The following is a 12,592-nucleotide window of genomic DNA, read 5'->3' as shown; positions in this document are numbered from 1 at the left end:
CCGCGGCGTAACGCGGTTCTCACCGGCGGACTGAAATAGACGACAGACAGACAGAGCACGGCTTGTGCCGAATCCCTCTGCCAGAGTGCTGAGTACAGGAAAAAAAAAAAAAAGACAACGAACGCATCACACCTGTCTTGGCCGCCTCGCTCCGGCTTACCTTCTCCTTCGGCATTGATTTGAACATCTCGGGACATGTTTGGTGAAGTCCCTGCGTGGCTCCCTACCAACTGCATAACCTGCTGCCTCGGGGTTCGTCGTCCCGTTCGCATTTAAACATCAACCGACAAGAGTCTTCTTTGTTTTTCGTCAGTTATTTAAAAAAAAGGAAAAAAAATTTTTTTTAAATAATGGTGCCGGGGAATCTTCCTGAGCTTTCCAGCTGTCTAGAAATACACTTCGATTTCATAGCATTGATTGATTGATTGATGCTTATTTTCCTTCTTCCGTTTTTTTTTTTTTTTTTTAAATCGTCTGCGATTCTTTTTATCTCCTTCTTTTTTCAGAAAGGTCTTAAAATCCCCCCGCCTTGTTCCCATTGTTTTTAACTTCCTCGTATCCGACTGATTTATTGCGAAGTATGACGAGAGTCGCGTGAAATGAAAAAGCAAAAGATAGTTGAAGGGGTTTGAAATTCAAGAGCACCTTTGTCTTTGCATTTATTGGCTTCAGCTGGGGGAAAAAAAAAAAAAAAAAATCCCTTGAGCCTCTTAGTGCATATTTCAAAATTTGTCAATTCTCTTTCTCTTTACACAATATCTAAAACACCATTGTCTTCCTGCGGTCTAGGACACATGGTACACATTTCCCTGGCGATATATTTTCCTTTTTAAGTTTCCTGGGGTTGCCTTTAGTTTACGCCTTCGCAGATCCAGACACATGGAACCATCTGCCGTTGGCCTCTTTAAGACTGCATCACAGCAGGAACATAATTCAGAACATATAAATCTCTCCGTCGAAGTTTCGTACACAGGAAGTATCCCAACTTACACAATCGCGCGAGAAGGAAAAAAACAACAAAAACAACAACAACCAAAAAATATCCTTTTTCCCATCTGAAAATCGTCTTGCATCCCAAACAGGCCGCAACAATTTAGAAATGTAAATTGGAAAAGCGCAGGAAATATAATCTTCTAATTACTTTTTTAACGATTCATTACATGACCGCGGGAAAAAAACAAGATATACGAGGTGGACAAATCTGCCTAAAATCAGATCTTCTCATGGTGTGAGTGATTATTTTATTTTTTTCTCTCTTTTTTCTAGTTTGAAATGAAACACCGCTCCTTTATCTCTTTGACATTTGAGGGATCTTTTTCCAAATGAACGAGCAGGTCGGGAAATCAAACGGCAGACGCGCGTGGAGATATTTTGTTTGTTCGAGTCCACCGATCCGGGAAAAGTTCTCGACGACCCAAAGGAAGAAAAAAAAAAAACGCTTTCTTGTCACGCAGCTTTTCAGACAAATGTGGAAACACTTGAAACTTCCTTCGAGCAGCTTAAAGACAGACTGTCTGCGAATCGTGGATTTTAAGTGGTATTTGTACCGACTAACAACATTTGGTGTTTGGTGAGAGACGCTGAATGGGAGTCAACGGAGCCTGAACCTTTTTTTGGAGCCGACCTCTAGGGGCCCTCGGTGGTATTGCATGTTGAGGCACGGCCTTATTTATCAGAGCCTGATGCCACACCTGCTTATTTGTACAGTCTGTTGTATAACACGAACAATTTCTGGTAAATGACTCGCTTCCATCTGTGCATTTTAAGTTATAATGTGCTGATTGAGCCCCAAAAATTAAGCCGATCGGGACACAATCAGAGACAAATCATATCTCACAATTAGAATCTAAAATTGGTCATATTTTGGATTTTGGCTTTTGATAAATGGAAAAAGAGAGCCGATGTTTAAACTGCATGAATCCATGTACTACGAGGGCAACTTATACAGTACTGTTGCCTGCGACTCTCACAGTGCTGCATTACAATTATCGCCCATATGTAGAGAGCTCTTCAACCTCGTCAAACAAGCACTTAAAGCAAAATGAAAATTCATCAGGAAATCCATCTGGCGGCCATAAACGCAGCTCTAAATCTATGCAAATGGAGCTCTCGTCCACTGGTTGTGAAAGATAACAGATTGCTATCTAGTTTGGATCTTTGTCTCACACACTGTGGTCAAAAAACTATTTTAATGTTTGAAATTGTCTTCAACTTACAGTAAATATAACTTTATGCACTGCTGCCGCAACCTTAACACAAGCTGTAAAATAAAAGTTTATCAAAATCAGGACAAAATCAATTGTTTTGCACACGACATCCGCAAGAGTGGACTCTTGTTTAAACTAACAAAACAACAACAAAAAACAACAACAAAAAGTCTCCGTCTCCTTCAAAGTGAAGCATAAAAGATGCCGCTGGGAAATCTGCACCTGAGACGGAGCGAGAGGCCGAGCGAAAGGACGATGAGGGGAAGCAGGCGGGGTCAGACCTGCCCACCACCTCTGGGATCACCGGACCGCCGCCCGCCCTGTCAATCAAGACACTCAGCCTCCTCAGCCCCCTCAGGCTAAACACACACACACACACACACACACACACACACACACACACACACACACACACACACACACAATACACACAGCTCGGGGCTGCACACGCTTACCCCCGTTAAAACAGCCGAAATGAAACGGACAGCACCGGCGGGACATTGTTAGTCGGAGATCACCTTAAAAAAAAAAACCTTCAAGTTCTGATGCGACACGTTCAAAACCAGCTGGATATCAAGGATGCTGGCAGCCGCAGCGGCGCAGTGGAAATAAATACAGTCACATAAAATTCATGCGACCGCACAGAGCCTTTGTTTCCGACTGCTGCGGTTCAATTCTTTTGTCACTGTGTGAAAAACGCCATAAACCGTGGAAAATGGCCACTGGGTTTCATAGAGTGTGAGGAAATAATAATAATAAAAAAAAATTTTTTAAAACATATCATACTGACTTTATTAAAAAATACAAATTCCTGAAAGTTCAGCCGAACGTCATAAACTTGTACGATGACGGCTGGATAACTGGAAGTTCACCAGGTGTAATGAAACCAACGGGGGGAGAAAAAAAAATGTCTGTGCCTCGAATCTAATCATGCTGAAAGTCTCTGATGTTAGGACAGTTCATCCAATACGTTACAAAACTTAATTCTTCATTTCCTCGCTCCGTGGAACGACCGTGAATCCGCTCAGACGGTTCGCCATTTGCTGAGCTTCTGGAGCAAGAAATGTCGGACGAAAGACCGAACAGCATTTTCTACATTTCTGCCTTCTGGCTCATCCTGAATCGCTGGGTTTAAAAAGACGAGGCACCGGCGACAACCGCTTGTAAGATTATTGTTCCCAATCTGCGTCAGACTATTAGATATAAAAAAATAAAAAAAATGTCAGGGCACGTTGCTTTGTGCAATTAATGACGGGTGAATTAAAGCGCTGCAATACAAAATGAAATGAACGGTTGGTTTCGATTTTGGCCGTAGCCATCTCGCTGTTTTTGGAGCCAGAGGTGACCATATATGGACGAGCTGGGGAGGAGTGAGCGGTGGATCTGGGCCTGTCAATCAAACAGACACGCCCCCAAATATGTCGCTTTTTTTTTTTTTTTTTAAGGTCTGTTATCTAATTATTGTTGGGATTATTTACAGATGGACCGGCAGAAAACTTCAAACGAACGACACCATAATGAAGAATGAATGGCGGGGAAAAAAAAGGTATTGACTTTGACTTTTGAGCCGACCCCCTAGCGGCCATCGGCGGTATTGCAGTTTAAGGCCTCAATTTCCAAACGCGAACACTAGAGTCTATGATTTTTACCCCATTTTTCTCACTACTGTCAACAGACAAACATCGCATTGCGTGAAGACACCTCAAGACGTCTTTATAACGTGCGACAAAACAAAAAAAAAAGAAAGATTTATCACGATTGTGGGCGAACGTGTTTTTGAACTCACCCGTACGGTTTGGAAACATTTTACTGTTCTGTCCCTCTTGTTATGAAACATGTTATAGAAATGATGTTTTTACGAGGTCGTGTGCTATATATAGCACTTGTTGAATTAGTCTTTAATTCTGTGTAAAACCGCCGTATAAGCTGCTGTAAATGGCCGTCGTACAGCAACCGCAGCCGGCCGCCGGCCGCCGGGCGGCATGAAGGGCGATCAGAAGCCGAAGGGGTGAGAAGTGACAGGCAGAAAAAGGTGACAAGGGTGACGAGGGTGTGTAACCGCAGGAGGAAACCCAGTCTGTTTACCCAAGCGATATTTTAATTTGAGCTGCGGACTTCAACCTCACTTTTTTCTTCTTTTTTTTTTTTTCCCTCTGGATCCTTTCAGCTTGGCTTTTTTTTTTTTTTTTTTTTTTTTCTTTCACCTCCTGCAATTGGGCCCGGGACCTTAAGACAACATTGGCTTTGGCAAAGAGGGCAGCGACTTGGGAAGTGACGGGACTCTAAAAGAAGTTCCCCCCCACCGCCCCACCACCATCACCACCGCCTCCCCATCCCCGCTGCCTGCACTCTGATCAATGTCAGATCACACTCGACATTCACAACAACCAGACACGCCGGCTCGTGTCCCCCCCCCCCCCCCCCGACGTCTCTCCGTGCCACGCTGATGAGGTCACCGACTCCTGTGGAGGTCAGAACGAATGCGGGAATCAGCGCCGTGCGGAAGTCAAAACACCTATTTGGAAAGAAACGCCTTCAGGACCGCCGACCGTACGGCTCCACGCAACGATGATGTCAGCGAATGTGTCACATTTAGGTTGAAGGTAATGGATTTACGACTCGTGAAATTAAATTACCCACGCTGCTATTCTTTTTTTTCTTTTTTTTTTAGATCTAGCACATTGCTGGGAAAGTTTACAGTCTTAAAATTGACCACCTATATGTGATCATACCTTTTTTTTCAAATTGGCTATATGACAGTTGTTAATACACAACAAGTTGAATCCACACAATTGTTTTAGATAAAAATCAGTACAGCATTTCTACAATTACATACAACCCAATGCAAACTAATTGCTGAATTAAGACGCGTTTAACGGTTCATTTCTAGGACTATAAAAGGATATACTGGGAGAAATGGAATAACATGTTCATAATCGTGTTTTCGTTGATATATAATCACCCGAAACTTAAGAATCGATGTGGGTTCGCCAGCTTAAAATGAGGCCTTTATATCTACATAGAGAGCGGGTGCTTTTTTTTTTAACGCCGTGTCGGACTCGCCGCCGCCGCCCAGAACGGACGAACCAAAACACGGCCTCTGAAGAGGGTTTTTCATGTCCAGTGTGGATTTTCTTCCTCCGCCTCGGAAGAGGAGGGCGAAGAGAAGGGTCACAACCCCATAACCTCGCAGTTTCCGCTGAATCTCGCACCGTCGCTTTAAATAATAAACACGAGAAATAAACATTTATTGAGCGGTCGGCGTGAGCCGAGGGTGAAACCGGCTTTCAACCGGAGAGGGCAGCCACCCGCTGCCTTTCACCGCGGTAAGAGACATCAGCAGGGACATTAGTCAGCGAATGACGGCCGGGGAAAGATCAAAGAGATCCTCTACATCTCACACACACAAAAAAAAAGAAATTCCACTCTTTAAGTCTCACGACGACTCTTGAACCGTTTCCATTTGCTGAAGAAGGTGCGGTTGAAAAGCCGGTCGGTGGACTTTTAACTGAAGGGGGGGGAGGGGGGAGAAAAAAAGTAAAGGCTTGGAACGTCCCCCTTTAAAACAACAAGGGAGACGCCAGTGTTCTCCACTTGACGGGCAGATGACGGAAACCGAGCAGAGAAATTGATTTCCGTTATCTCTGCGGGACGTCTCGACAATCTGCTCCGTCGCACTCGTACGTACATCAGTCACCGCGGCAGCGACGTCGGCCCCGCCGGAGCTTCGGATCGGCTCGCCCATCTCTGGATTTTTTTTTTTTGTTGTTGTTGATTTGATCAGGCGATCTCCGGAGTGCCGCGAGAGGAAACGTCGCGCGGCGTCGTCCAGGATCAATGGGCTTCAACCGCCCCGGGGAGCACGGATGTGCTTCGGACTGGGGTCGGCACCAGAGGAAGAGGTCACTGACATGATTGGGATCCAGTGGATTCTTGGTATATTCACAGTTGAATGGTAGACTGCTCATACTTGACTGCTGATTTTGGACGATGTCCAAATTTGGACCATTTTTTTTTTTTTTTTGTCATTCATTTTTTTCTAATTAATGACAAAGCGACAATAATAGATGTTTTTACCAACTTTTTTTTTTTTTTAACAATTGCTTGTTTACACACCCAGCAGACGAAGAGCTCGTGTTTGTGTGGATGTTCCTGTTAATATTTGGGCATATACCGTTGACCGTATGTAGGCGTAGCGTCCGGTACCGAAAAATAAAGCAGATCGTATTAATCGATCGGTTTTTCTTCTGCGAGTTATTTTGGTTTCGCAAGCGACAGTCACTCCTTCTCATTCGTTTTCCGGCGTTCCATCTAAAAAAATAATCCCGTTATTATTTTGAAAATAAGTCTTAAATAGCTGCGTTTTAGGGGGCGGGTGTCTGTGTTTGATTGACAGGCCCGTGGTGCAGTCGGGTTACGGCTATCGGTCGGCGGGACGTGGTTTCCGATCAGATCGAGTCAGATCCACCTGCCCTTTTTGGTTTCGTCACCAGCAGCACCTTTTACATTACACACGGCCAATCCCTTGTTTTTTTTTGTTTTTTTATAAAAGATACCGAAGGAACGACAGACCTGCGGCCAGCGTGACGCCGCCATCCGGGCCGAACTACAAAGGACGAGTTGATGAGCGTCAGTCTGTAGTGACTCCACCACCCCCCCCCCCCCCCCCCGTTGAGAACGGAGATTGAAGCTAAACTTGCGCCCCGAACGCAGACTAATCATCCTTTCTCTATTTACAGCACCCAAGGGTGAGCTTTAATGAGGCCGACGGTGATATGACTAAACATCCGGCAGCCTTCATCCGTCAGGGAAGCAGCGGGGCCCGAGGCTTCTGACGCCTGTCTGAGCAGCAGCAAAAAAAAAAAAAAAAAAAAAAAGAAGCAGAATCCCTCCTCCCGTCCTCGCCCGTGACTTTGCCGTCTCCTCGTCGAAGTGGAAATATGAAATGTCACAAGGTGCGAGTGTGCACGCTTGAAAATGTCAGCGCAACAGCAGCTCGTCGTGCACGGATCTGCAAAAAAAAAAAAAAAAGCTGGAGTGAGATTAAAGGAGAATCAAGAACGCATTTGTTAAAAAACAACCGCTGCGACTCTGCAGAGTGTTTTTAGGCGGTGCAAAAAGGCCTTTCTGGCTCAAACCCATTTTGCTCCTTGACACGGTGCAACATATTTTGCTCGAAAGCCGAAAATGCAAATGCAAAGGCAGTTTGGTTGTTTCTCTTGCATAGTAACAAATTTTTTTTTTTGTAGTCTTAACTGTATTTTTCTTTCTGCTCCGGTTTTGCCTTAAGTCCCCTCTGTTATGAAATTAAATAGGTTTTGTCATTAACAGGGTCCAAAAACTGTGCTCCTCGTTGTTGTTGTTGTTGTTGTACTTCTCGGTGAGTTTTTATTTATGCGCAAGTGCCAACATTATGCATTAGAGTCCTAAGTGCTGGAAACAATTTATTCACATCCTTAAAAGTGAAGACAACAAAGACACAAAAAAAATAATGAAATGCCATCGAAATAGAATTTAAATCATAATATTTCGGGAGTAAAAGGCACTTCATTAAAGTCGATGCCGACGTGAAAACAACATTTTATGAATGCCGACGCGCACCGGAGGGTTTTTCTTAATATTATTGTGGAGGACGACGGACGTCGCGACAGAACGCACGGAGCGGACAGTTTAGTCCACAGTCGGCGTTCACGCTTCACTATTTCAGAGTGGTGATTCCAGATTCACGCAGACATTTGCACAAATCAAATGTAACCTCCTCCGTGAGCTGGTTGTACAAAATAGGAAAAAACTTGGAGACTTGGAGACAGTTTTCACCTCGCGTCCCTCGCGCCGGCACCCCCGAGTCGGCCCAATTATCCTCCGGTGAGTTCGGGTGAAGTAGCCCACGGCGAGACCCGTCAAAGTCAAACCGGATGAAGGTGATATCTCGATGCCATTAATCACGAAGGGAAGAACTAAGTAACTGAAGTCATTTTGAGGCTGCCATTTTTTTTTTTTTTTTTTTAACGAGGTAACAAATGAGGTCACGGTGCCTGAAAGGACCGCTGTGCCTAAAATATTTCGGCTAAAAGGTGCTGACTTGCGGCAAAACCGTGACGCTGCCAGCGGTCGAGCTTTCAAGCTCCGACGCTTGGAAACCTTTAAATACGTACTGTAAATGAAATGGTTTGTTTCCTTTAGAGCTCGGTTTACCCTCCTGCTCTTCCACGGCTCGGCGTCCCTGACTCGAGGCTAATTCATGCACTGTTCGGGACGGGACGGGACGGGAGGGGGGGGCGGAGCGTCGAGGTGTGACTCCCCCCCCCCCCCCCCCTCCCTACAAGGTGAGCCCACCTGAGTGAGGAGGACGAAGAGCAAACTGTCGAGAGGTTGATGAATATGGATGCGGCGAGGCGGCGGAGGCTTCTGTCCTGCTGCTCTTAACACACATTCTGATACTGATATCGAAGAGCATGACTAATGGACGTAACCCGGTCTGTATGAATATCTGCTGGAAGCCTGCACTGACAGCGCTGGGTAAGATGAAGTCATAAATACATCAGCTTCTTCTGACGGGGGTTTTATTTTTTTGTTTAAAGAGGGAAACCTTTGAAACGCATATCGCCTCGACCCAAATGTTCTGTTTTTTTAGCAGCCCGGTGAATTTACTGGCGCGAAACCTCGGCGCGGCTCTTTACTTTCTTCCCTCGACTTTTGTTGTAGCACCGTGGTGCGTCTCCCCGTTGTCGCCCCTTCATTAAATAGAGATCTAGCGTTGGCGAGCAAAAATCCACGAGCCGAAACGAATCCGCGAACCGCGCGGTAATCTGGACGGGCTCTCTCCCCCTCGGCCCGTGCGACGACCCTTCCGCCAAATGTCGGGAAAATCGAGTCGGTAGTTCTTCCGCTGTCGCGCCGACGGACGGACGAACCGAAAGCGGGGGGGATAAAACTCATCCTTTGCGTCCGTGGTTCTCCGGCGGCGGCGGCGGCTTCAAAAACGTAAGCGCGGGGCTTCGGTGAAGCCATCGAACCGCGGGCGCACGGCTACGTCGCCACCGTCGGGTGCGTCTTCATTACCTGGTCCGGGTGCTTGACATTGAGGTGCGTATCTGAATTACCATCATTGGATAACGGGGGTCGCGGGTTATGTGTTGCGGGATATTGTTGAGGCTCGGCGTCTAAGCCGCGGCGCCCCCCCTCTCCTCCCCTCCCCTCCCCTCCCGTCTGTCTGAGCCGAAGTCTTCATCAAATTAAAGTTTTCCATTTTCTTTCTTTCCGAAATCCCTTAAGCGACACCACGGATCCATTTCACACCTGGAAATAGTTTCCTCAGCGCCGTGGGTCCACGACGGGCTTACGAGACAGGCGGAGGAGGCACGGGGACGTTTAAGCCCCCCCAGCGAACCGGCCGCGTCGAGCCGGACCCCAGCTCGCGAGCCGTCTTCATCTCTTGACAGCCACGGACCCCATTAGCCGCGATCGGTTACGGTTCACACCCATGAAATGATTCTCGGGACGGGAAAACACCTGAATCGAAACGGCTCCCGTTGGCCGCGGCGTGAAACCCGCTTGTTTGCGTAAAATGTGGAATGTGACAGGTGAGTAATCTTGACGGTGTCGCTGAGGAGCCTTCAGCAAACATCCGCCGCCTGTCTATCTCGAGCCCTCCCTCCCGTCCGACTTTGTGTTTGTCTTTGTTCGGCCGGGCCGGGGAGAAAATGGAGGGGGGGGGGGGTTTCGTCCCGTCGTGAGCAGAATAGAAATCTTCCCTGAGGTGTTTCTTACAGAAACGTAAACTCCTCTCGTGTGCGGGGGGGAGAAGGGCGGGAGGTGTTTGAGCTCTCCTCGGCTTCTTCTGGATTCAGAGCTATCAGAAAATACTTTATGAACGGCACAGAAATGTGACGTCAGCGAGTTGGACCGCTGGCTCTCTGCTCGTGGGTCGTGGGGCTACTTTGAGTGGGTCCTGGATGTAGGTGGGGGGGAAAAAAAACAAAAGAAAAAAGTCAAACTTTTATTTTGAAGTCTACAGAATTGCTGCTGCTGCACTTTTATCTCAGAGCTTTGTTCCACTTTTTCTTTTTCTTTATTTTACAGTGCGTGCAAACAGTGTGCGTGACTGCCCTGTTTGAGGCACGACTAGTTTAGAACCTAAAATGGTGTATTAAAAAAAACAATGATCAGAGCAGGAAGATTTTTATTTTTTGAATTTTGAATTTCGACAAATGTCAGGAGAAAATTGTAAATGTCGAAAATAAAGTCAAATTGTCGAGAATAAAGTTGAAACAAAATTTTGAGAAACAATGGAAGCGCGTTTGGACTTCTGTCGCGGTGCTACCCGAGCTCCACACCTTAAGGATCAAACAACCTGATCGATTTTCCTTTTCAGATTTTGCGATACAACATATTCTCTGTATCGTATTGTGCGCAGGTGTGACCACCGATACCCTTTCATACGTCCATTCGAAAAACGATCCTGAAGTACATTTGAAAGAGTTCACCTAAAGTACACGAGGCATCTTGTAGAATCGTATGCGCAAAGCAAGTCTTCTCAAAATATAGACTTTAATCTTGAAATGTAATTTTATTCCGCAAATACAATTCAACTTTTTTCCTTCACATTTTGACTTTTTTCCTGGAAAGCAAAATAAAATTTGAAAAAAAAAAAACCTTCCTGCTGGTATTTTTTTTTTTCTTAATGTGGCCCTAATGCTCCATCATGGAACCACAGGTTTAGACAGCTAAAATCAGCGGGAGCTTAAAAGGAAACTTCCTTTGAGAGGTGGCACTTAAGTAACAGAAACACATTTAAATGGCAGCAAAATAACTCACCTGGTGGAAGGTTGGACTTGAGAAAAGGACAAATGGAGTGGAAATGTTTTGCTTAAGTTGCAAACGTGTGCAAAAAAAAAGACTCCAGCAGTCACATTCAGTTAAAATAATAAAAATTAAAAAAAAAAAAAAGTAATCTGCCTTTTTCTGCTGAATTTTGAAAGGCCTTCTTCCTTCCACATTAAAATTGAACCCTACCGTCTTCCTGTTGAACGCTTCAGTTGGGACATTGTGTCTCTCGACCGTGTTCATCGCTATGAGTCACAAAGGCGCGATCCTTCACTTGCTTCCCACCAGCAAACAAAGCCGAGCTAAAAGTATTACCACTGGAAATTGAATTATGTGTTTGTGTGAGATTATGCAGCATCGAAAGTGGAGAAACGCACGATGCCTCACCGGCAGCGGCAGCTTTTCGGCGGTGTCAAAGGGCTTTGCGGTGAATTTTCCGTTTAAGCCCACATTCTCCTACGAAAGAAACTCTTAACAGAGAGGTGGAAAAACAAAAACGTCTTCGCCGTAATCAAACGCTTCACACAGATTAAGACTTGCAGCAAAAGAGATACTCTTGTTCTTTTGCAGACTGGATTTTTTTTTTTTTTTTGGGGAGCGAGTGTGAAAGAGCATATTATTCATGGGCTACGGAGGGCGGAGCGCCTGGGAGATTTAGTGATGATTTAGTGCGAGCAGAAGTGGAAATGTTTTCCTGAGGCTCGCAGCACTTGACAGACGTGGGTTGCATTCACAAACACACACACACACACACACACACACACATTCATAACTCACGTAAACACACCTGATTTTCCCACCGCGCTGGAGTGCACCAGTAATGACGTGCGGATTGAAAAAGCATCTCGATGTGAGAACCGGGCAATTATACGCATTCGCCCGCACGGATTTAAAAAAAAAAAAACCCCGCTGTACGTTTACAATCTCACATACTGTAACTATACTGTATGCTGAGCTCGCGGGATGTCTCGAGACGGATCGCGGCGTGCCCGGACGAAACACTTGACAGCACTTGGCGGCGATGACAAATATACTGGAGTGAAGGGATGCTTAACTTTTCCACTGCCCGTGTCTTTTTGTACGTTTTTTTTTTTTTTTTTTTACATCCACCTCTCTTCGGGAACTCTCCAGGGGCGCTTCCACCTGCAATCATCTTTCATTGCTGCGGCGCAGCGCTAAAGGCCGCGCTGGCCTCTTGAAAGGGGAAATCCACAGTAAAACACTAATGTCTACAATTAAGTTTGGTGACAGCAAATGTTCAGCGTTTATGATTGTTTGTGTTAAAAGCTGAAGATGCCGGTTAAAAGGGAGAGTTTTGACCACTTTGCTGGCTGGAAAATGTTTAGCTGCTCAATGCCAGCATTCAAGTCAAGTGGTTTTGGGGCATTTGCAAACTGAGGCAGGGTAATGTATACAACCGGCTCGCAGTTATATTTAAATCAAATCTAGTATTGACTTGGATTCAGTTGGGTTTGTTTGACTTGTTACAAAAACCGAAGACAAATAAAATAGCGTTCGGTCTATTTAATCTGGTGTGACTACAAGTTTAGCGTCGGTGG

The sequence above is a fragment of the Brachyistius frenatus genome, unplaced genomic scaffold (genome assembly GCF_029030835.1).
Source record: "Brachyistius frenatus isolate BFR_SWC_R1_liver_20210118 unplaced genomic scaffold, ASM2903083v1 Contig_56, whole genome shotgun sequence".
Taxonomy (NCBI): domain Eukaryota; kingdom Metazoa; phylum Chordata; class Actinopteri; family Embiotocidae; genus Brachyistius; species Brachyistius frenatus.
This window is presented reverse-complemented; position numbering follows the sequence as displayed.